We start from the raw sequence: 23,660 nt of genomic DNA, 5'->3' as shown, positions 1-23,660 counted from the left end.
TTCTCCGAGATGGCAAGCTCCTCCGAACCCGCTGTTGGTGTTCATGGCCCTTGGTACCTGACCATGGAGAGTCGATTTGATGAGGAGGGCGCTCGGCGCCTTGTTCGGACGTACGGGATTCCTGATAACTATGAAATAGTTATAGCCGAACCGACCGACCGGCCCCATGACCCCCCGATCGGCACCATCTGTTTTTTTCTAGACCAATTCCAGGGCGGCCTTAGATTTCCTACCCATCCCTTTATTTTAGAGGTTTGTAATTATTTTCGCATCCCGCTCGGCCAACTTGTGCCGAATTCCTTTAAGCTGCTGAGCGGGGTGGTCGTCCTCTTTAAGCTGCACAGCATCCCACTCGACCCCAAGATATTCCACTATTTCTTCTACCCCAAACAATCCGAGTTGGGCACTTTTATTTTCCAAAGTATAATAGGCTTCAAATTTTTTGATAATATGCCAACCTCCAACAAGCACTGGAAGGAGTTCTTCTTCTATATACGACTTCCTGAGAGGCCAGCATTCCGAACCAAATGGCAGACCGCTGTGCCGACCCAGCCGAAGCTCGGCAAATTCAGAAGCAATCCAGCCTACCTTCATGCGGCAAACTGGTTGTCCGGTCAGCGGTACAGAATCGACCAGTTGCTTCTCAAGGGGGTGTTGTACATTTTTGGATTATCTCCCGTTCGAACCAATCTCCCCTACCGCATGAGTAAGGACTCTTTACTTCTCTCACCTTTTTTGTCTAACTGATTTTAATTTCTTCTGCTGCAGCTGAAGTCATGTGGCGCTCCAAGGCTACCGACCACCTGAAATTGAAGGCCGTGGAAATTGAGGCGGCCACCAAAAAAGAACTCGCCGAGCGGGGTCTAATCCCCAGCCGCCCGGCAGCTACAGGAGAGGGGGCATAATCCTCCTGCGAAAGTTACTCCATCCGTCACGGAGGTTGAGGCGGATCCTGTTTCTCTGCCTCACCGGTAGGGAGTCCCCAGTGGGATTCACTGCTGGAAGCACGCGGAAGGTCGGAGAGCCCGCTCCGGCCCGCCGCAGGCGGCCCGGCACCGATCGGGTCGCCGCGCATCAGCGCGGATCGGGACCCCAGTGACCTCTCCTACCGCACAGCCTTCTGGCTCTCCTCCACGGACCCGTCGTCGCTTACGACGGTTGGACGAAACTTCCACCATAGGGGAGTCCTCGTGTCAGGCGACCGCGGCTGAAGAAGCGCCGGCCGGCCACCCGACCATCAAGACCACCCTCCGATTCCCATCGGAGGAATATCTATTGTCCGCCGATCGGCCATCGAGCCCTGTTCACGAAGTAACCCTGATGGGTCCGCTTGCCAAGCCCTTCGAGGACGCCCAGATTCAGGTGGCTCTCATGACGCCCAAGCAGCTCGGCGATGACAACATGCAGCAAGCCACTCAGGTACGTTCATTTTTCTTCCCGTGCCATGTTACCGTTTGGCTCCTGATTTTATTATTTCCTTTATAGCGTTGGGCTGAGCAAATCGCTACTAGCCATCGGCTAGCCGAGCTAGAGGATCTCCTGGAAAAACTCCAAGTGTCGGGAGGTCCCACGGCCGAGCGGGAGAAACAAGCCCTCGAGGCCGAACAGAAGAAGGCCGCCGACCTGGCTACAGAGGTGGCTCGACTTGAAGGCCTGGTGAAGACACGCGACGCAGACGTGAAGCGCGCCAGCAGCCGGAAGAAGCGGGCGATTGCTGATCTGGACAAGATGAAAGTCGAAGTCCGAGCCCTAGATCAGCAGTCTAAGAATCTGGAAGCCCAATTAGCTGCCGAACGGGATGGGCGCTCCGCTGAACGCACTAAAGCGGAGGTGGACCAGAAAGTTCTTCAAGATTCACTGATTGCCTCCCGGGCGGCGCTCAGACAATATAAGGAGGGAGAGTCGAGTCGCCTAGCAGCAGCGCGCCAAGAATACCTCCACTCGGAACGGTTCGGCGCAAAATTCGGCGGCAACGTTTCCTCAACTTTCGCCGAGGCGGTTAAGGTCACCATGGCGTACTTGAAGAAGGGTGGCCACCTTCCCGCGGGGATGCACATTCCCGCTTCCGACCTGGCGGCCATGATAGATGATATCCCGGACGCCTTTTTTAATTTTGAGGACCCGGAGTGAGGCGAGCTCTTCTAAGTACTTTCTGTATTTCATCCGCTTTGCGAATGTAAAACTTTTGTGCGTGCCGTTCGGCACAATTGTGTTCCTTGTATTTTTGTTTGCCCTTCATTGCCGTCTTTTGTCTGTTTGGTGCTTATTCGTAGAGTCAGTTAAGCTCGACGTGTTCCCCACTAGACGACCGATCGGGTCAATCAGTTCACCTGTTTTCCTCGAAATCGTTTAGCGCTTGGCTATGCTGTTTGCATTCAGTAACGATCTCTAACGACGGAGCTCGTCGGTCTTCCATTTGGGGATTTATAGACGTCGGCTCGTCTCTCGATCTTTAACGTCGGAGCTTGACGGCGCGGATATTTATAGCCGATCGGCACGGCTCTCGATCTTTAACGACGGGGCTCGTAGGCCTTCCGCTCGGACGTTTATAGACGCCGGCTCGTCTCTCGATCTTTAACGTCGGAGCTCGACGGCGCGGATATTTATAGCCGATCGGCGCGGCTCTCGATCTTTAACGACGGGGCTCGTCGGCCTTCCGCTCGGACGTTTATAGACGCCGGCTCGTCTCTCGATCTTTAACGTCGGCTCGGCGGGCGGATATTTATAGCCGATCGGCGCGGCTCTCGATCTTTAACGGCGGAGGCCTTCCGCTCGGGCGTTTATAGACGCCGGCTCGTCTCTCGATCTTTAACGTCGGAGCTCGACGGCGCGGATATTTATAGCCGATCGGTGCGGCTCTCGATCTTTAACGACGGGGCTCGTCGGCCCGGATCGCGTTTATAGACGCCGGCTCGTCTCGATCTTTAACGCCGGAGCTCGGCGGAGCGGATATTTATAGCCGATCGGCGCGGCTCTCGATCTTTAACGACGGGGCTCGTCGGCCTTCCGCTCGGGCGTTTATAGGCGGCCGTCTCTCGATCTTTAACGTCGGAGCTCGGCGCGCGGATATTTATAGCCGATCGGCGCGCTCTCGTCTATATCACCCCCTGGCCTTCGAGGTGCCTTCTTGCAAGCGTTTTCCCCTGTCCTTCCGCTCGGCCGAATATCATTCTGTGTGGCTAGCAAGAATCGCTCGTTTATAAGCCGATCAGAACCTTTTATACCTAGAGTCTGAGCGGAACTTAGCGTCGGTCTAACTATCGGCGGAGCATACGGATAGACGCCGGCTCGTCTCTCGATCTTTAACGTCGGAGCTCGACGGCGCGGATATTTATAGCCGATCGGCGCGGCTCTCGATCTTTAACGACGGGGCTCGTCGGCCTTCCGCTCGGACGTTTATAGACGCCGGCTCGTCTCTCGATCTTTAACGTCGGAGCTCGACGGCGCGGATATTTATAGCCGATCGGCGCGGCTCTCGATCTTTACGTACGGGGCTCGTCGGCCTTCCGCTCGGGCGTTTATAGCCGCGTCTCTCGATCTTTAACGTCGGAGCTCGGCGGTGCGGATATTTATAGTCGATCGGGCGGCTCTCGATCTTTAACGACGGGGCTCGTCGGCCTTCGCTCGGACGTTTATAGGCGCCGGCTCGTCTCGATCTTTAACGTGTCGGCGCGGATATTTATAGCCGATCGCGCGGCTCTCGATCTTTAACGACGGGGCTCGTCGGCCTTCCGCTCGGGCGTTTATAGAGCGGCTCGTCTCGATCTTTAACGTCGGAGCTCGACGGCGCGGATATTTATAGCCGATCGGCGCGGCTCTCGATCTTTAACGACGGGGCTCGTCGGCCTTCCGCTCGGACGTTTATAGACGCCGGCTCGTCTCTCGATCTTTAACGTCGGAGCTCGACGGCGCGGATATTTATAGCCGATCGGCGCGGCTCTACGGTTTAACGTCTGGGCTAGACGGCCTTCAAGGCTAACTCCTTACCAGGTCAAGCGACCTTGGCCTTCATAACTTATCCCGTGCTCGAACAAATTTTATGCCCATCCGACCGGCACGGGTCATTTGCTTACGAATCTAAATGCATACGCCGTTCAGCGGAGAATGCTCAATGTGTTTTCATCTTTTTGCTCCCTAGCTTGGAGAACGTACTCCTGGCCGAACGACTCAGGGTCTGCTTCGTCGAGCATTTTGGCTAGGATGATTTACCTCCGTCCGAATGGTACGGGGCCTTCAATTTTCGAGCGCTTGGCTCGACCCATTTACCTCCGGCCGAGCGGCTCGGGGCCTTCGTTCTTTTGTTGGCTGTGCCTTATTTGTTCTCTTGATTTTTCGTTTCTGCATTTCAAGTATTCAGTCGAAAAAAGTACACAAGATGATTTACATAGGCACACCTTTCACCCTGCCCGGTAAGGCTGGAGGTGGTTCGCGCTCCACGGCCTATCTAGCTGCCGACCTTCCTCGTCCTCCAAATAATACGCACCCGAGCGGAGCTTCTCGATGATTTTGAAGGGACCTGCCCACGGGGCTTCAAGCTTGCCGACGTCGCCGACCGGCTTGACTTTCTTCCAGACAAGATCGCCAACCTGGAATGATCTGGGAATGACGCGCCGGTTGTAGTTTTGCTTCATCCGCTGACGGTATGCCATCAGCCGAACGGATGCCTTGGCCCGCTCCTCGTCAATCAAATCCAGCTCCACATTCCTCCGATCGGCGTTGCCTTCATCGTACAATTGGACCCGGACGGACTCGACGCCGACTTCAACCGGAATAACTACTTCGCCGCCGTACACCAAATGAAAAGGTGTGACGCCCGTTGCTTCCTTAGGAGTCATCCGGATGGCCCATAAAACGCCCGGCACTTCATCCGGCCAACTTCCTCCCACGTGGTCGAGCCGAGCGCGCAGAATACGGAGAATTTCCCGGTTGGCTACTTCGGCTTGACCGTTGCTTTGGGGGTAAGCGACGGACGTGAAGTGTTGCTCGATGCCGTAGCTTTTGCACCAATCTTCTAGCACCTTCCCTGTGAATTGCCGCCCATTGTCGGAAACCAATCGGCGAGGGATACCGAACCTACAGATGATGTGTTGCCAGATGAATTTTTTGACCATCTGTTCGGTGATCCTGGCTAGCGGCTCGGCCTCCACCCACTTGGAGAAATAATCGACCGCCACCAGCAAAAATTTCCTCTGCCCGGTCGCCATCGGAAATGCACTCACAATATCCATCCCCCATTGATCGAACGGACATGAGACGGTTGATGCCTTCATCTCCTCTGCCGGTCGGTGGGAGAAGTTATGATACTTTTGGCACGAAAGGCACGTAGATACTGTCCGAGCGGCGTCTATTTGTAAGGTCGGCCAAAAGTATCCAGCTAGCAGGATCTTCTTAGCTAGTGATCGTCCGTCCGGATGTCCTCCGCACGATCCTTGATGTACCTCTTGGAGGATGTAAGCCGAGTCTTCCGAGCTCATGCATTTTAACAGTTGGCGAGAGAAGGCCTTCTTGTAGAGCTGATCGCCAATGAGTGTGAACCGACCGGCCCTCCTTCTGAGCAACACGGCTTCGTCCCTATCGGTCGGTGTGGCTCCCGAGCGGAGGAACTCTATGATGGGTGTCCTCCAGTCGCTTGGAAACGTGAGGCCTTGCATCCGGTCGACGTGCGCCATCAGCAGTATTTTTTCAATTGGTTGTAGAATGGCGACCGGCGTTATTGAGCTTGCGAGTTTGGCTAACTCATCGGCCGCCTGGTTCTCCGTTCGGGGAATCTTCTAAATAAGCACCTCTCGGAAAGTAGCTTTGAGTTTTCCAAAGGCCTCAGCGTAGAGTTTAAGCCGAACGCTGTTGATTTCAAAGGTGCCGGAAAGTTGCTGAGCGGCCAACTGTGAATCCGAATAAAGTGTCACCCGACCGGCTCCCACATGCCGTGCAGCCTGCAATCCGGCTATAAGGGCCTCATACTCTGCTTCATTGTTGGTAGCTTTGTAATCCAGCCGGACGGATATGTGCATCTTCTCTTCTTGAGGTGAGAGTAGCAATATTCCAATCCCACTTCCGAGCCGAGTGGAGGACCCATCCACATATATTCTCCACATAGCTTCCGGCTCTGGCCTTTGCACTTCGGTCACAAAATCAGCCAAGGATTGTGCTTTGATCGCCGAGCGGGGCTGGTATTGGATATCAAATTCACTTAATTCTGTCGTCCACTTGATGAGCCGTCCGGACGCTTCTGGATTCAACAGTACTCTTCCTAGTGGACTGTTCGTCCGAACAATGATGGTGTGAGCCAAGAAATACGGTCGGCGCGGCTAGAACCAAAGCAAAGGCCAACTTCTCGAGCCGGTGTAATGAGATTCAGCATCTTTTAAAATGTGGCTTAGACCTCACAAGTGCTGAGCCTACAGCATGCTCAGTTGACGACAAATAAATATAAAGTGACTCACCCCCGATCGGCTTGGCCAGCACTGGCAGAGAATTAAGATATGTCTTCAATTCTCCGAACGCTCGGTCACATTCTTCATCCCACTGGAACTTGGTAGCCTTGCGCAGGATCTTGAAGAATGGTAGGCTCCGGTCGGCGGTTTTGGAGATGAATCTGGACAAAGCGGTTATCCGACCGGTCAACCTCTGCACTTCTCTTGTATTTCTTGGGGGCGGCATGTCTTGCAGAGCTTTCACCTTGCTGGGATTTGCTTCGATTCCCCGCTCGGTCACTATGTACCCCAAGAAACGCCCTCCTTTTGCTCCGAACAAGCACTTCTGGGGATTTAGTTTGACTCCGTATTTGCGTAGCGTTCGGAAGGTTTCTTCCATGTCCTTGAAGAGATCGGCCGCTCGGACGGATTTGATAAGAATGTCGTCCACATAGACTTCCAGATTCCGCCCGATCTGCTCCCTGAACACTTTGTTCATCAAGCGCTGATAGGTGGCCCCGACGTTCTTCAATCCGAATGACATCACATTATAGCAGTATGTGCCGTCAGCCGTTACGAAGCTTACTTTTTCTTGATCTTCCCTGGCGAGCGGCACTTGATGATATCCTTGGTAGGCGTCAAGCATACAAATTAATTCGCAGCCAGCCGTAGAGTCCACCAGCTGATCTATCCGGGACAGGGGATAAAAATCTTTGGGGCATGCTTTGTTTAAGTCCCGAAAGTCGATGCAGACTCTCCACTTGCCGCCCGGCTTGGAGACTAATACTACGTTAGCCAACCAGCTCGGGAACTGTACCTCGCGTATATGGCCGGCCTCCAAAAGCTTCTCGACTTCCGCCCGGATGATGGAGTTCTGCTCGGCACTGAAATCTCTTTTTCTCTGCTTTACCGGCCGAGCGTCCGGTCGGACATGTAACTCGTGCTGCGCTATGCTAGGCGAAATTCCGGGCAACTCATGTGTCGACCAGACGAATACATCATGATTCCGTCGGAGGCATTGGATCAGACCCTCTTTCTGCTTCTCCTCCAGATCGGACGCAATAAAGGTGGTGGCCTCCGACCGGATTGGATGAATCTGCACTTCTTCTTTTTCCTCATAAATTAAAGTGGGTGGCTTTTCGGTGATGGCGTTTACCTCGATCCGAGGCGTTTTCCGAGCAGAATTAGCTTCTGCTCTGACCATTTCGATGTAACATCGCCGAGCTGCTAGCTGATCTCCTCGTGCTTCTCCCACTTTGTCCTCCACGGGGAACTTGATCTTCTGATGGAAGGTTGAGACGACCGCTCGGAATTCGCTGAGCGCCGGTCGTCCCAAAATGACGTTGTAGGATGAGGGAGAGTCGACCACCACGAAATTTATGGTCCTAGTCCTCCTGAGCGGCTCCGGTAGCCAGCCGGATCTGTCCGACCGGCTGAACTTCGTTGCCCGTAAACCCATAGAGCGGGGTTGTCATGGGTAGCAGCTCGGGTCGATCAATTTGCAGCTGATCGAACGCCTTCTTGAATATGATGCTGACCGAGCTCCCTGTGTCAACGAATATGCGGTGGATAGTGTAATTTGCTATTACCGCTTTAATGAGCAGAGCATCGTCGTGGGGCACTTCAACTCCTTCTAAGTCCTCGGGTCCGAAGGTGATTTCCGGTCCACTTGCCCGCTCCTGGCTGCAACCGACCGCGTGGATCTGGAGCTGCCGGACGCCCGCCTTTCTGGCTCGGTTGGAGTCTCCTCCGGTCGGCCCACCAGCAATAACGTTGATCTCGCCTCGGGAAGTGTTGCTCCTATTTTCCTCTTCCCGAGCGGACGGCCGGGACCGTTCTTTGGACGCTCGGAGATTCTCCTGTCTTGGAGATCGGTGCCGATCGGGCGTCTGCTGATGTCGCCTCTCGGTGCGAGTCCGGTCGGCTTCATGGGTCCTTTGTCTTCGGTCGACGGAAGGAGACCGTCGTTCAGCCTTCCTGGGCACGGGATTAGCCACGAAGGGAAGACTTCGACAATCCCTCGTGTTGTGCGTATCCGTCTGGTGGAAGGAGCAGAACATAGGGGTCCATTTCTTCTTTGGCTTGATCCGAGCGGCAGCTACTTCTTGAACTTGGGTCCTCACACGAGGGGAGCGGATTGCTTCGGCCCTTGGTCCTCTAGGCGGCTGATGAGCGGCCTGCTGTCTCCGTTCGGCCTGAATAGGCGTCCTCTCGGTTGGAGTTTCCTTTTTCCGGGCGGCTTGCGCTTCTTCTACGTTGATGTATTCATTGGCTCGGTGTAGCATGTGATCATAATCTCGGGGCGGCTTTCGGATGAGCGACCGGAAGAAGTCCCCATCCACTAGGCCTTGTGTGAAGGCATTCATCATGGTCTCTGATGTGGCCGTTGGAATATCCATTGCCACCTTGTTGAACCGCTGGATGTAAGTTCGAAGTGATTCTCTCGGCTCCTGCTTGATGGCGAACAAGCTGACACTTGTCTTCTGATAACGCCGACTGCTGGCGAAGTGGTGGAGGAAGGCCGTTCGGAAGTCTTTGAAACTTGTGATGGATCCGTCCGGCAGCCTCCGAAACCACCGTTGAGCCGATCCCGAGAGAGTGGTAAGGAAGACTCGGCACTTTACTCCATCTGTGTATTGATGGAGTGTAGCCGTGTTATCAAACTTACCTAGATGATCATCCGGGTATGTTGTTCCATTATACTCGCCGATCGTCGGAGACACGTAGTGCTTGGGCAGAGGGTCTCGTAGAATAGCCTCCGAGAATTGGCGATTGATCCGCTCGGGGGATGCATCCGCTCGGGGGGTTTTCCCCTTTCTGTCATCTCGCCTAGGCATCTCGTCTGAAGAAGATCCCCTATCTCTTCGAGCTGGTACGGCTTCAGGGGTGCGAAACAAGGCTCGATGGAATGCGACGGTGGCTGGAGGTGCTTCCGCTCGGCCACCCGACGCAGATGTTGCTTGTTACTCCGGCCGCTCGGCTGCTGCTTTCTGTTTTTGCTCCACAAGTTTGGCGGCCCTCATCTCGACCAGAGCGTCAAGTTCTTCTGTTGAAAGCGCCACCGTGTGTTGTCGTCCAGCCTCGTCCATCGTTCTTGTTCGGATGCAGGTGCGTTCCCACAGACGGCGCCAAATTGATCCTGTCCGAACCAGGAGTCAACGGACACTGGGCACGTGGCGCTCCCTGCTGGATCCTCGAGTGCTCCGGCGAACCTGCAGCAAAACCGAGCCGGGAGGGGTGTCCCGGCGACGGCCCTCCGACGCTCAAGTCAAGCGAGGAATAACAAAAAGGTGGCCTCCGGATGAAGACTTGCGTACCTCCGGCGAAGAAATGGAGACCTTATATAGACCTCTTAAAGGAGCCTGGGCGTGCCAATCAAAGCAATCACCTGCTTTCGACCATGCCCAGGTATGGGTCTGTCAGAAGGACCATGCCCAGGTATGGGTCTGTCAGAAAGACGCCCATAAGGCCATACCGCCACTATATCAACCTCTCCATGATGTGACGGCAAGATCCTCCATCGTACACTCTTGTGTACGGCGTAATCATCAGGCATGCCCTTGCTGACACCCCATATCCTGAGCCGAACGAATAGGCCGCTCAGCTAACCTTCATACCCTCGCCCCTATCCTGGCCGAACGGACCACCCGCTCGGACCTTCGGTCCCAGCCGGGCAGACGCCCCGATCGGCCATTCAGTTCTCCTGCCTTGGCGTCGGAAACCCCAGCCCATGACTGGGTTATCTTTGGTTCCGCTCGGACCTACTCAGCTGCTCGGCGCGGCCATTGACCGCTTAGTCAGCCCTCCATCTGTCCTCAAGCTGAGACCCTTCAGGAAGTGGATCCCCCATTCTTACTGCCGGATCACCTTGCTTGGTCACCAAGCAAGGCTTAGCCAACCACATCTTGGACACCAAGATGGGCTTGGCCAGCCCCTTGCTTGGGCACTAAGCAAGGATGTGGCCGGTCCCTAGCTTGGATAAGAAGCTGAGCTTTGGGTGGATAAAAAGGCTTTTAATAAGAGGCTACAACAGGGACCTAGAGGAGGAATTAATTTTGGCCTCCTGATGGACTTGAGCTTCCTGTGTTCGACCCGAACACCCAACTCAAGTTCATCAATAATAACTCATACCACTAAATAGTCATTATTGAACTACCGCACTAATTCCATATTACATTATGGACTCCTTCTTATCATGAGTGCATTAATCTCCCTGTGTTTAAGATATCGAATGTCTATTAATTAAATGAGTTACTGACAACTCACTTAATTAATATCTAGCTCCAAGAGTAGTACCACACAACTTCATTGTCATATCGGACTAAGTCCACCTGTAGGTTTACATGATAATGCTTATGAGCTCCTCAAGGGGGCATCATCAACCTAGATAACTAGGACACAATTTCCCTCTATAATCAACAACACACCATATAAATAATATTATTTCCCAACTTATCGGGTCTATTGATTTAACGAATAAATCTCACTCATTGATAAATTAAAGAAATGAATACTAAGTATATGTGCTTGTTATTATATCGGGATTAAGAGTACACACATTCATAATAACAGAGGTTATGTTCTTTTATGCAGTCAATATAAAAAGAACAACCTCAAATGGTTCTGCTCAATACACACATAGTGTACTAGTGTAATTTTATAGTCAAGATAAACTAGTACCAAATTACACTACAATCATTCCAATGGTTTGTCTCAATCCATCTTAGTTGTGAGCTACTATTTATACTTTATAAGGAACTGATAACATGATCTTTTGTGTGACACCACACACCATGTTATCTACAATATAAATTAAATGGACAACTATATTTTACTAAATACAGATATTTGACCAATGTGATTCTCATTTCAAAATAAATGTTCATACAAAAAGCTAGGATTTTAGTATACATCCTAACACAAGTCCCGCTGCTTAGCCAAGCGGGGTAGTCGCTCGGCTGGGACCCCTTCGCTCTATCGACCTTAGTTGCTCTTTCGTGCGATGATTGTGTAGCCACCTGTCCTCCCCCATTCAGACCAGCTATCCGGTCTCTCTCAGCGTCCTGCTACTCCGTGTTGAGCGTTGACTGTCCTATATATCATCCCGAGCGGGACTGTAGGTTTGCTCGAAAATGTCTCCCGCCGATTGGACCTTGACTGCCCGACCGACCATTGCAATTGTCCTATGTTCGGCCCTTTGACACTTGAGCGTTGCCCACTTTGACTTTGACCGTGACACTAACAGTTGACCCCATGCCAAGTAAGTCTCCCTCTATCACTGCATCACTCATACTTATTAATTTTAATAGTTAATTATATAAAATAACGTCGGTGAAATACTAGTCCTGTTTAAAAGAGAGAGTTGTGAGTAAATTAGTTGAATCTTTATTTAATACTAATGATTGTACACACTCGTTGTGTGAGTTAAGTTTCTTATACTAGGTGGGATAATATAGCAAGAGATACAAGGGAAAAAGAATTGACATATAGAAAATAATTTTAATTTTTGACTATTGCCCCTATTTTTAGTGGGGCAAGACCCTAATATTTTTATAATTTTATACACTTCTAGGGGTATTTATAAGAAATTAAGATGGGGCAATTATCCCACCAAAGCTATACGTGGCTCCACCCCTAGTTGTATGTATAATATAATACTTAAATGCGTACGGACAACATACTCTCTTTCATAAAAAATTAATTTAATTCTTTATATTAAATATTAGATTTGATCCTGTCCGAATCGCTAAATCAACGGACGCTGGGCACGTGGCTCTCCTTGTTGATGACGTGGATCTCCAACCGGTCGTACGGCGCTCCGGCGAACCTGCAAAGAAGTCGGGCCGGGAAGGGGTTCCCGGCGACGACCCTCCGACGCTCAAGTCAGGTAAGCAGACAACAAAGTAGTGACTCCAAAAATCGTAGAATGCGTACCTCCTGCGAAGTATAAGGCTCCTTATATAGAGCTGTGAAGGTGCCCACGCACACCTACCGAGGTAAATACGTGTCCCTAGCCCATACCTCGGTATGTGCTTGTCAGACAAGCTTACCTGATACCATACTGCTACAGTCCGAGCACGTCTATGATGTGACAAGGGAACCCTGTCATAAGATCATGTGTATGGTTCGCTTGTTGGCCATATCCGCTGTCAGAGGATGTTTCCTGGTCCTGTTCTCTTCTTACTCCATGTCGAGTGTCCGGCCGGTCGGCAGTCCCCTTGCGTCCGGCTGGTCACACGTGCTGGTCCACTTAGGATATTCCCGACAGTGTGCTCTATGGAGACTGTTCGCAGCATTACTATCTTATGACTTTGGCCGAGTGGGCCACCCGCTCGGCCGTACAATACCGTTTAACGAGCGTCGGAACCCTGACTCCTCGCCGGGTGCCTTGGACTCCGATGGAACCCCGTTCGGCCGACCGGTCTCCCCTTCTCCGGTCGGCCGTTCAGCCCTTTGACTTCCACGTGGCGTTGACTTCCCAGAAAGGGGGTCCCCCGTTCTTACCGCCGGATCACTTGCCTCCCCTTCAAGTCTAGTCGAAGGAGGCGATTAGTCCGACTGACTGGACCATCAGTTGGGCCGAGCGGTGCCATGAAAATAGCATCCGCTCGGAAACAAAGGGAGTAGCCAAAACGCCAGTCAACGCCAACTTTCCTTAGCGTCTCTTCGAATTTTCCACCAATCTCCATCATTAAGGTCGAGCACGCGCTCATTAAATGCATTCCAGTGGCTGAATGCCACGTGGCGGTGCTGCCATCATCATACGGCGACGGCGTGGGTTTTGATGGGATCGAGGCGGTTCGAAATGAACGGTGCGATGCGTGCTCCGATTCTCGCGACCTGGATCCAACGGTGGAGGCCGCTCGGGCTCCACCCTATAAAGGCTTCGTTTTCTTTCCTTCACCTCACGTCTGCTATCGCGTGTCTCTCAATTCCTCTTGCGCTCCAGACTTCCGGCGATCTTGTGCTTCTGTTTCCGGCGGTCTCCGGTGCTCTTCCCTCGATCCTCCTCTCCGTTGTAAGGTTCTACTGCTTTCTGCTTCTTTTTCTCTTTGTTTCTGGCATTTCTGTTGCTTTTCTTTCCCAAGTTTTCGTTCTTGGGCTACTGTTTCTTTGCCATCTTCTTCCTTCTCCTTTGATTTCGTCCGTCCGGACCATGGCCCAATCTTCTCAACCCGAAGACCAAGCCCTCGGCCCATGGTACACTACCATGGAGTCGCGATTCGATCGACGTGACGCCGACCTTCTAATTAATACTTTTGAGATCCCCTCCAACCTTGAAATCATCTTACCCACAGATTCCGCTCGGCCAAACAAACCGCCGCGCGGAGCATTTTGTGTTTTCCGTGACCAGTTCACGGTCGGTCTGCGACTCCCCATTCATCCCTTCTTTGTAGAAGTTTGCAACTTTTTCGGCATTCCGCTCGGAAGCCTGGTCCCCAATACTTTCCGCCTCTTATGCGGTGTAGTCGTCCTCTTCAAAATCCATAACATTCCCCTCCGACCGGAGGTCTTCTACTACTTCTATTACCCAAAACAGTCCGAGCCGGGCACTTACATGTTCCAGGCTCGGCCTGGCTTGGTTTTCTTCAATAAACTTCCTTCTTCCAAAAAGCATTGGAAAGAATTCTATTTTTATATTCGCCTTCCCGAGCGGTCTCCCTTCCAAACCCAATGGCAGGTCGGAAATCCACTCTCCCCAGAACTCAAAAGATTCAAGACCCGACCGGATTATCTTCACGCCGCCAACATACTATCCGGTCTGCGGCTTGACATCAACAAGTTCCTTCCAGAAGGGGTTATGTACATCTTCGGCTTGAGTCCGATCAGAGCCCCACTACCGAACGGCTTCGGTAAGAATTTAACTTGGTAAATTCATTTTAATTGCTATCTGATTTTCTCTGTTTACCTTTGCAGCGAACACCGTCATGGAGTCAGTGATGGCTGGCATTCTGAAGAAAAAGGCGGCGGCGCTTAAAGCCGCAGCGGCCAAAGAAATGGAGGCTCTCGGCATCCAGCCGGTCGGATCTAATGAGGGGGAGAGCGGGACCCATGCTGGGGAGTCGGCCGCTCAGGCTTCTCTTCCAGGGCAAGCGACTGGCGCAACTGCCAGTCGAGAGCCTTCCGCTCGGGATGAGGGCTCAGCGCAAGAGGGAGAACGCCCCCTTCGACAAAAAAAGACGCCGGGAGGAAACGCCACTTCGCTCGGCAGCTTCAGCTATACATCCATCCGAGCGGGTTACCGCCGCTTCTCGAGGTAAAGCTCCAGAGATCGAGGCGATTTCGTCCGATCGGACTCCCTCCCAACTTGACGCGTCCGCGGACCCTCTCGAGGCAGTTCCAGTCAGCGTCCTTCCGCCCGCTCCCCGCCAGGTCCATCGTTCTACAATTTTGTCCCAGTTTTCTGCGCCGGCTTCCGCTCCGTCTCCGGCTTCCGCCCAGACGACCCCCAGTCGGCGCCGCACCATCCGAGTCTCACTCCACCTCCCGACCAAAGAACTGTTACCTAAGGCCGACTGACCCACAGCGCCTGAGCACATGATCATGATGAAGGGGCCCTTAGCTGAAATGTGGGCCGACGCTCGGGCGCGTGTGGCACTGATTCCGCTCCGCAACTTGGCCGATAGCCACATGCAACAGGCCACCGGGGTAGGTGTATTTTCTCCAACTCTCTCGCACATTCTTTCCGATCGGCTTATAATAAATTTTCTTTTGTCAGAGATGGGTGGAGGAGATCGCCGTTTTCAATCGGCTTGCCATGGTGGACGAGGAGCTTAAAAGGCTACGGAGCTCGGGCGGCGCTCCTCCCCAAGGCCCTTCGTATGCCGAGCTCCAGAAGGAGCTCAAAAAGACTCAGGATTTGCTGGCGGCCAAGCAGAAGAAAATGGCCGATCAGGTCCACGCCTTGTCCGAGTCCGAGCGGCAAGTCAAGTCGCTCAACCAGAAAATAACCCTGGCCACCACTCGAAAAAACACGACCATCTCCGATCTGGAGAAAAAGAATGTCGAGGCTCGGGGATTGGAGCAGAAAGTCAAGGAGTTGATGGAGCAGCTCGATAAAGAGAAGGCGGGCCACTCGACCGATGCAATTAAGCATAACGACGAGCTGAAAACTCTGCAGGAATCCCTCGCTGCCTCCCAAGCGGTCTTCACAGAATATCAGGAGGCCGAGCCGAGCCGGGTCGCCGCCCTGAGACAAAATTACATCCGCTCGCCTGAATTTTCGGAGAAGGTTTGCAAGCGGATGTATACTGCATTTGACCTTGCTATGAGTGCCACGATGACATATTTGAAGTCCAAGGGGCACCTTCCCGAGTCCGCCGTCATCCCGGCCACAGATCAAGTGGGTCTTCTCGACAACATCCCCAAGGACCTCTATGATTACCTAGAGTAGAAGCTTTACATGTAATTGGGCCGCTCGGCCAAAGACACTCCTTTTTTTTGTAGTTTGGCCACTCGGCCAGTCTTTTTAATATGCTATCCTTTCGCTTGTTGTCCTTTTGCTAGATAATATGTGTGTTGTCCGCTCGCCTCTTATCACACCTCTCGTGCTCGAAAGGTATTTTTACGAAGTACTTTGCGTACAATTTCCGCTCGGACGAATATATTCTGATTCGACAAGAGATTATTCACTGGATATTGATGAAAGACCTTTGGGTACTGGGTCGAGCGGAATGCATAGTTGGTTAAACGATATTAATAGCGATTACGTCCTTTTGATCGCCTTCTTCCGCTCGGAAGATTTATAGACGCCGGCTCGTCTCTCGATTTTTAACGTCGGAGCTCGACGGTCTTCCGCTCTGAAGATTTATAGACGCCGGCTTATCTCTCGATTTTTAACGTCGAAGCTCGACGGTCTTCCGCTCGGAAGATTTATAGACGCCGGCTCGTCTCTCGATTTTTAACGTCGGAGCTCGACGATCTTCCACTCGGAAGGTTTATAGACGTCGGCTCGTCTCTCAATTTTTAACGTCGGAGGTCGATGGTCTTCCGCTCGGAAGATTTATAGACGCCGACTCGTCTCTCGATTTTTAACGTCGGAGCTCGACGGTCTTCCGCTCGGAAGATTTATAGACGTCGGCTCGTCTCTCGATTTTTAACGTCGGAGCTCGACGGTCTTTCGCTCAGAAGATTTATAGACGCCAGCTCGTCTCTCGATTTTTAACGTCGGAGCTCGACGGTCTTCCGCTCGGAAGATTTATAGACGCTGGCTCGTCTCTCGATTTTTAACGTCGGAGCTCGACGGTCTTTCGCTCGGAAAATTTATAGACGCCGGCTCGTCTCTCGATTTTTAACGTCGGAGATCGACGGTCTTCCGCTCGGAAGATTTATAGACGCCGGCTCGTCTCTCGATTTTTAACGTCGGAGCTTGACGGCCTTTAAGACTAACTTTAACACTGCCGTTCGGCGAAGTTATTTGTCATCCTTTATCATTTTTGCGGCCTGCATTACAAGTACATAGGCGACCAAAGCATATGCAAAATTACATCAGCGCACCTCTTACCCAGCTCGGTACGGTTGGAGATGATTCGCGCTCCATGGTCGATCCAGCTGCCGCCCGTCTTCATCCTCCAAATAATAAGCACCCGAGCGGAGCTTTTCGATAACTTTGAAGGGGCCCGCCCAAGGAGCCTCCAATTTGCCCACGTCGCCGACCGGCTTTACTTTCTTCCAGACAAGGTCACTAACCTGGAATGCTCTGGGGATTACGCGCCGATTGTAGTTTTGCTTCATCCGTTGCCGGTAAGCCATCAACCGGACGGACGCCTTGGCTCGCTCCTCGTCGACCAAATCCAGCTCCATGTTCCTCCGCTCGGCGTTGCCATCATCATAGTTCTGGATCCGGACGGACTCGACGCCGACTTCGACAGGAATAACCGCTTCGCCGTCGTACACCAGATGGAAAGGCGTGATGCCCGTTCCTTCCTTTGGGGTCGTGCGGATGGCCCATAAGACGCCAGGCACTTCATCCACCTAGCTTTCTCCCAAATGGTCGAGCCGAGCGCGCAGAATGCGAAGAATTTCCCGATTGGCTACTTCGGCTTGACCATTGCTTTGGGGATACGCCACAGACGTGAAGTGTTGCTCGATGCCGTAGCTTTTGCACCAATCTTCCAGCAACTTTCTCCCGAACTGCAGCCCGTTATCGGAAACAAGTCGACGAGGGATGCCGAACCGGCAGATGATGTGTTGCCATATAAACTTTTTAACCATCTGCTTGGTGATCCTGGCCAATGGCTCGGCCTCCACCCATTTGGAAAAATAGTCGACAGCCACCAGCAAAAACTTCCGTTGACCGGTCGCCATAGGAAACTGACCCACAATATCCATTCCCCACTGGTCGAACGGACATGATACGATAGCTGTCTTCATTTCCTCCGCCGATCGGTGATAGAAATTGTGATACTTCTGGCAGGAAATGCACGTTGCGACAGTCCGAGCGGCGTCTTCTTGCAAGGTTGGCCAGAAGTATCCGGCCAGCAGGATCTTTTTAGCCAACGATCGTCCGCCCGGATGCCCTCCGCACGATCCTTGGTGTACTTCTTGAAGGATGTACGCCGCGTCCTCCGAGTTTACACATTTCAACAGTGGCCGGGAAAAAGCCTTCTTGTAGAGTTGGTCTCCAATGAGTGTGAACCGACCGGCTCTCCTTCTTAATAGCTGGGCAGCTTCCCGATCGGATGGTGTTGCCCCCGATCGAAGAAACTCCATGATGGCTGTCCTCCAGTCGCTTGGAAACGCGAGGCCCTCCATCCGGTCGACATGTGCCACCAAAGATACTTGTTCAATTGGCTGTTGGATGACGACCGGCGTTATTGAACTTGCTAGTTTGGCCAACTTATCTGCCGCCTGGTTTTCCGTTCGGGGTATCTTCTGGATAATGACCTCTCTGAAATTGGCCTTGAGCTTTTCGAAGGCTTTCGCGTAGAGTTTAAGCTGAGCGTTGAGCGGCCAACTGGGAGTCTAAATGCAACATCACCCGTCCGACCCCCACATGCCGGGCGGCTTGTAAGCCGGCTATAAGGGCCTCATATTCTGCTTCGTTGTTCGTAGCTCTATAATCTAGCCGGACGGATAAGTACATTTTTTCTTCTTGAGGAGAGAGTAATAGTACGCCAATCCCGCTTCCGAGCGGAGTAGATGATCCATCCACAAATATCTTCCACATAGCTTCGGGCTCTGGCCTTTGCACTTCTGTGATAAAATCCGCCAAGGACTGCGCCTTTATCGCCGATCGGGGTTGATACTGAATATCAAATTCGCTCAACTCCGTTGTCCATTTGATGAGCCGTCCGGACGCTTCTGGATTCAACAGCACTCTCTCTAATGGGCTATTTGTCCGGATGATGATAGTGTGCGCCAAGAAATATGGATGGAGACGCCGAGCGGTGAGGACCAGAGTGAAAGCCAGTTTCTCGAGTCCAGTGTAACGAGATTCAGCATCTTTTAAAATATGGCTTAGAAAATATACAGGTTCTTCTCCGCTCGCCCTTACTAGTGCCGAGCCGATTGCTTGCTCAGTTGAAGATAAATAGATACAAAGTGGCTCACCCACAGTCGGCTTGGCTAGCACAGGTAGAGAGTTCAAGTACGTCTTCAGATCTTCGAACGCCAGATCGCATTCTTCATCCCAGTGAAACTTAGTGGCCTTGCGCAAGATTTTGAAAAAAGGTAGGCTCCGGTCGGCGGTCTTGGAGATGAATCTGGACAGAGCAGTTATCCGACCGGTCAAGCGCTGCACTTCCCTCAGATTTCTTGGGGGCGGCATATCTTGTAATGCTTTTACTTTGCTGGGATTTGCCTCGATGCCCCGCTCGGTCACTATGTATCCCAAAAAAAGCCCGCCTTTTGCTCCGAACAGGCACTTCTGAGGGTTCAGCTTAACTCCATACTTCCGCAGCGTTCGGAAAGTCTCTTCCATGTCTTCAAAGAGATCGGCCGCTCGGGCGGACTTGATGAGAATGTCGTCCACGTATACTTCCAGATTTCGCCCGATCTGCTCTTTGAACACTTTGTTCATCAAGCGCTGATAAGTGGCTCCCGCGTTCTTCAGTCCGAACGGCATCACATTATAGCAATAGGTATCGTCGGCTGTAACGAAGCTGACTTTTTCTTGATCTTCTCGGGCGAGCGGCACTTGATGGTAGCCTTGATATGCGTCGAGCATGCATATCAACTCGCAGCCGGCCGTGGAGTCCACCAATTAATCGATCCGGGGCAGAGGATAAAAATCTTTTGGGCACGCCTTGTTAAGATCCCGGAAATCGATGCACACTCTCCATTTGTTGCCCGACTTGGAGACTAGTACAATGTTCGCCAACCAGCTTGGGAATTGGACCTCGCGTATGTGGCCGGCCTCCAGGAATTTCTCGACCTCCGCTCGGATGATTGCATTTTGTTCGGCGCTGAAGTCCCTCCTTCTCTGCTTAACTGGCCGAGCGTCCGGTCGGACGTGGAGCTCATGCTCCGCTATACTCGGTGAGATTCCGGGCAGCTCATGCGTTGACCAGACGAAGACATCACGGTTTCTCTGCAGGCACTTGATCACTTCCTCTTTCTGGCTTGCCTCCAGATCGGCCTCAATGAACGTTGTGGCCTCCGATCGGGTCAGGTGAATCTGCACTTCCTCTTTTTCTTCATAAATCAAAGAGAGAGGTTTTTCAGTTATAGCGTTCACCTCGATCTGTGGTGTCTTCCGAGCGGAATTGGCTTCTGCTCGGACCATCTCGACGTAGCATCGCCGAGCCACTAGTTGATCTCCTCGTACTTCTCCCACTTTGTCTTCAACCGGGAACTTGATTTTCTGGTGGAAGGTGGAGACGGCTGCTCGGAATTCACTGAGAGCCGATCGTCCCAATATGACATTGTACACCGACGGAGAGTCCACCACAACGAAGTTTGCAGTCCGCGTCCTTCTGGTTGGCTCCTCTCCCAGCGAAATGGCCAGCCGGATCTGTCCGACCGGCTGAACTTCATTGCCCGTAAACTCGTAGAGAGGGGTGGTCATGGGCAGTAGCTCGGCTCGATCAATTTGTAGTTGATCGAAAGCCTTTTTGAATATGATATTGACGGAGCTTCCTGTGTCGATAAAAACACGGTGAATAGTATAATTGGCTATTACCGCTTTGATGAGAAGAGCGTCGTCGTGTGACACTTCGACTCCCTCCAAGTCCTTAGGCCCAAAACTGATTTCGGATCCACTCGCTCGTTCCTGGCTGCAGCCGACCGCATGGATCTGGAGTTGTCGGACACTCGCCTTCCTTGCTCGGTTAGAGTCGCCTCCGGTCGGCCCGCCAGCTATAATGTTGATTTCGCCTCGGGAGGTGTTACTTCTATTTTCTTCTTCCCGAGCGGACGGTCGGGACCGCTCCCTAGACATCCGGAGATTCTCACGCCTGGGAGTATGATGCTGCTCGGGAGTCTGTCTTTGTCGGCGGTCGGGTATCGTCCGATCGGCTTCATGAGTTCTCTGTCGCCTGTCGAATGATGGCGATCGACGACCGCCACTCCGGGGAACGGGATGAGCGATCAAGGGAAGACTCCGATAATCTCTTATGTTGTGCGTGTCCATCCGGTGAAATGAGCAAAACATAGGGGTCCGTACCTTTTTCTTCAGTCTGGGCCGTTCTGCAGCTACCTCTTGCACATGGGACCTAGAATAGGGGGAGCGGATTGCTTCGGCCCTCGGTCCTCTGGGCGGCTGATGAGCAGTGTGTGGCTTCCGCTCGGCAGGAGGAGCCCGCTCGGTTGGAGTTTCCTTTCTTCGGGTCGCTTGGGCTTCCTCCACGTTGATGTATTCGTTGGCTCGATGTAGCATATGGTCGTAGTCTCGGGGCGGCTTCTGAATGAGCGATCGGAAGAAATCCCCATCCACGAGGCCTTGTGTGAAGGCATTCATCATGGTCTCCGAGGTGGCCGTAGGAATATCAATGGTCACCCTGTTGAACCGCTGGATATAGGCTCGGAGCGATTCGCGGGCTTCTTGTTTGATGGCAAACAGGCTGACACTAGTCTTTTGATAGCGCCGACTGCTTACGAAGTGGTGGAGGAAAGCTGTTCGGAAGTCTTTAAAACTTATGATGGATCCGTCCGGCAACCTCCGAAACCACCGTTGAGCCGATCCCGAGAGGGTGGTAAGAAAAACTCGACACTTCACTCCATCTGTGTATTGATGAAGAGTAGCTGTGTTGTCGAACTTACCCAAATGATCGTCCGGGTCGGTGGTTCCATTGTATTCACCGATCGCCGGAGGCACATAGTACTTTGGCAGAAGGTCTCGTAGAATAGCCTCTGAGAATTGACGGTTGATCCGTTCGGGCGAGGCGTCCGCTCGGGGAGCCTTGCCTTTTCTACTGTCTCGTCTTGGTACTTCATCTGACGAAGATCCTCGATCACGATTAACTGTTGCGGCTTCAGGAGGAGTGCGAAATAGGGCCCGATGAAATGGAACTGTGGCCTGCGGTGCTTCCGCTCGGCCTCCTGATGCTGATGTTGCTTGCTGCTCAATCCGCTCGGCCTGCGACTTCTGCCTTTGTTCCACAAGCTTAGCTGCTCGTGTTTCAATCAGAGCGTCTAGTTCTTCTGTCGAGAGCATCACCGAGTGCTGTCGTCCAGCTTCGTCCATTGCTTCCGATCGGATGCAGGAGCGTTCCCACAGACGGCGCCAAATTGATCCTGTCTGAATCGCTGAATCAACGGACGCTGGGCACGTGGCTCTCCTTGTTGATGACGTGGATCTCCGACCGGTCGTACGGCGCTCCGGCGAACCTGCAAAGAAGTCGAACCGGGAAGGGGTTCCCGGCGACGACCCTCCGATGCTCAAGTCAAGTAAGCAGACAACAAAGTAGTGGCTCCAAAAATCGTAGAATGCGTACCTCCGGTGAAGTATAAGGCTCCTTATATAGAGCTGTGAAGGTGCCCACACACACCTACCGAGGCAAATACGTGTCCCTAGCCCATACCTCGGTATGTGCTTGTCAGACAAGCTTACCTGACACCATACTGCTACAGTCCGAGCACGTCTATGATGTGACAAGGGAACCCTGTCATAAGATCCTGTGAATGGTTCGCTTGTTGGCCATATCCGCTGTCAGAGGATGTTTCCTGGTCCTGTTCTCTTCTTACTCCATGTCGAGTGTCCAACCGGTCGGTAGTCCCCTTGCGTCCGGCCGGTCACACGTGCTGGTCCACTTAAGATATACCCAGCAGTGTGCTCTGTGGAGACTGTTCGCAGCATTACTATCTTATGCATTTGGCCGAGTGGGCCACCCGCTCGGCCGTACAATCCCGTTTAACGAGCGTCGGAACCCTGACTCCTCGCCGGGTGCCTTGGACTCCGATGGAACCCCGTTCGGTCGACCGGTCTCCCCTTCTTCGGTCCGCCGTTCGGCCCTTTGACTTCCACGTGGCGTTGACTTCCCAGAAAGGGGGTCCCCCGTTCTTACCACCGGATCAAGATTAAAAAGAACAAATACTATACTTAATCTTGGTCAAAAGGTCACCCATAAATTAGGTAAGGGTGCGTCAGACCCATGCAATAATGCAATGCTAGGGTGACGCTCAAGAATCTCAATGCAAGCTACTGTAATTAACTTCTCCTTATACAAAATTAATTTAATATCATACTTGATCATAGTAAAAAAAAAACTGCGAAAAATATATTTTTTAATATCGTCGATTCAAGATATTTATAGAAGTTTTTTCTGCTCGTATTGTTGTCAATTCTAAGATGTGAGACTAAAGAGAACTCTAGATTTCTAATTAATTAATAAGAAAATTTCTAATAATACACCATAACTGAATCTTAAACTCTAAATTCTTAATTGATTTATGAGAATTTTCTTTAATAATATGCTACAGTTAAATTTTAAACTTTAGATATCAGTCTTGAACTTTAGATCTTTAATTAATACATCCTTAATTAATATGTTTATGAAAATTACTAATAAATTTTAAAATTATTTTAGATGTGAAAAAATATTAATATTAACTTTATTTTGGATTTTATCAAAATTAATTATGGTACATATTCTTAAAAAAATATAGTAAGATAATCAAATGTATAGAGGGTATAAATGAATCCGGTTAATTATACCGATGTTTCTTTTCATTTGAGATGATGTTTTAATTTTTGCCTAATATTTATTATATTTAAATTATTTTTTTTTGAAAAAAAAACCTACACGTAAAGTTTATTATGATAAAATATTATGCAAGTGTCATATTATATATTGGAAAAATAGAAAA

The 23,660-nt window shown here is 51.6% G+C and overlaps 1 pseudogene; it reads right to left on the bottom strand.

Annotated features, from left to right (window-relative positions):
* Positions 1-22,927: 22,927 nt before the first annotated feature.
* LOC122013068 lies at positions 22,928-23,073 on the bottom strand (annotated as a pseudogene).
* Positions 23,074-23,660: the final 587 nt, after the last annotated feature.

The sequence above is a fragment of the Zingiber officinale genome, chromosome 8A (assembly GCF_018446385.1).
Source record: "Zingiber officinale cultivar Zhangliang chromosome 8A, Zo_v1.1, whole genome shotgun sequence".
Classification (NCBI taxonomy): domain Eukaryota; kingdom Viridiplantae; phylum Streptophyta; class Magnoliopsida; order Zingiberales; family Zingiberaceae; genus Zingiber; species Zingiber officinale.
Note: the sequence above shows the minus strand (reverse complement) of the source record. Positions and strands in the feature narration are given on the sequence as shown.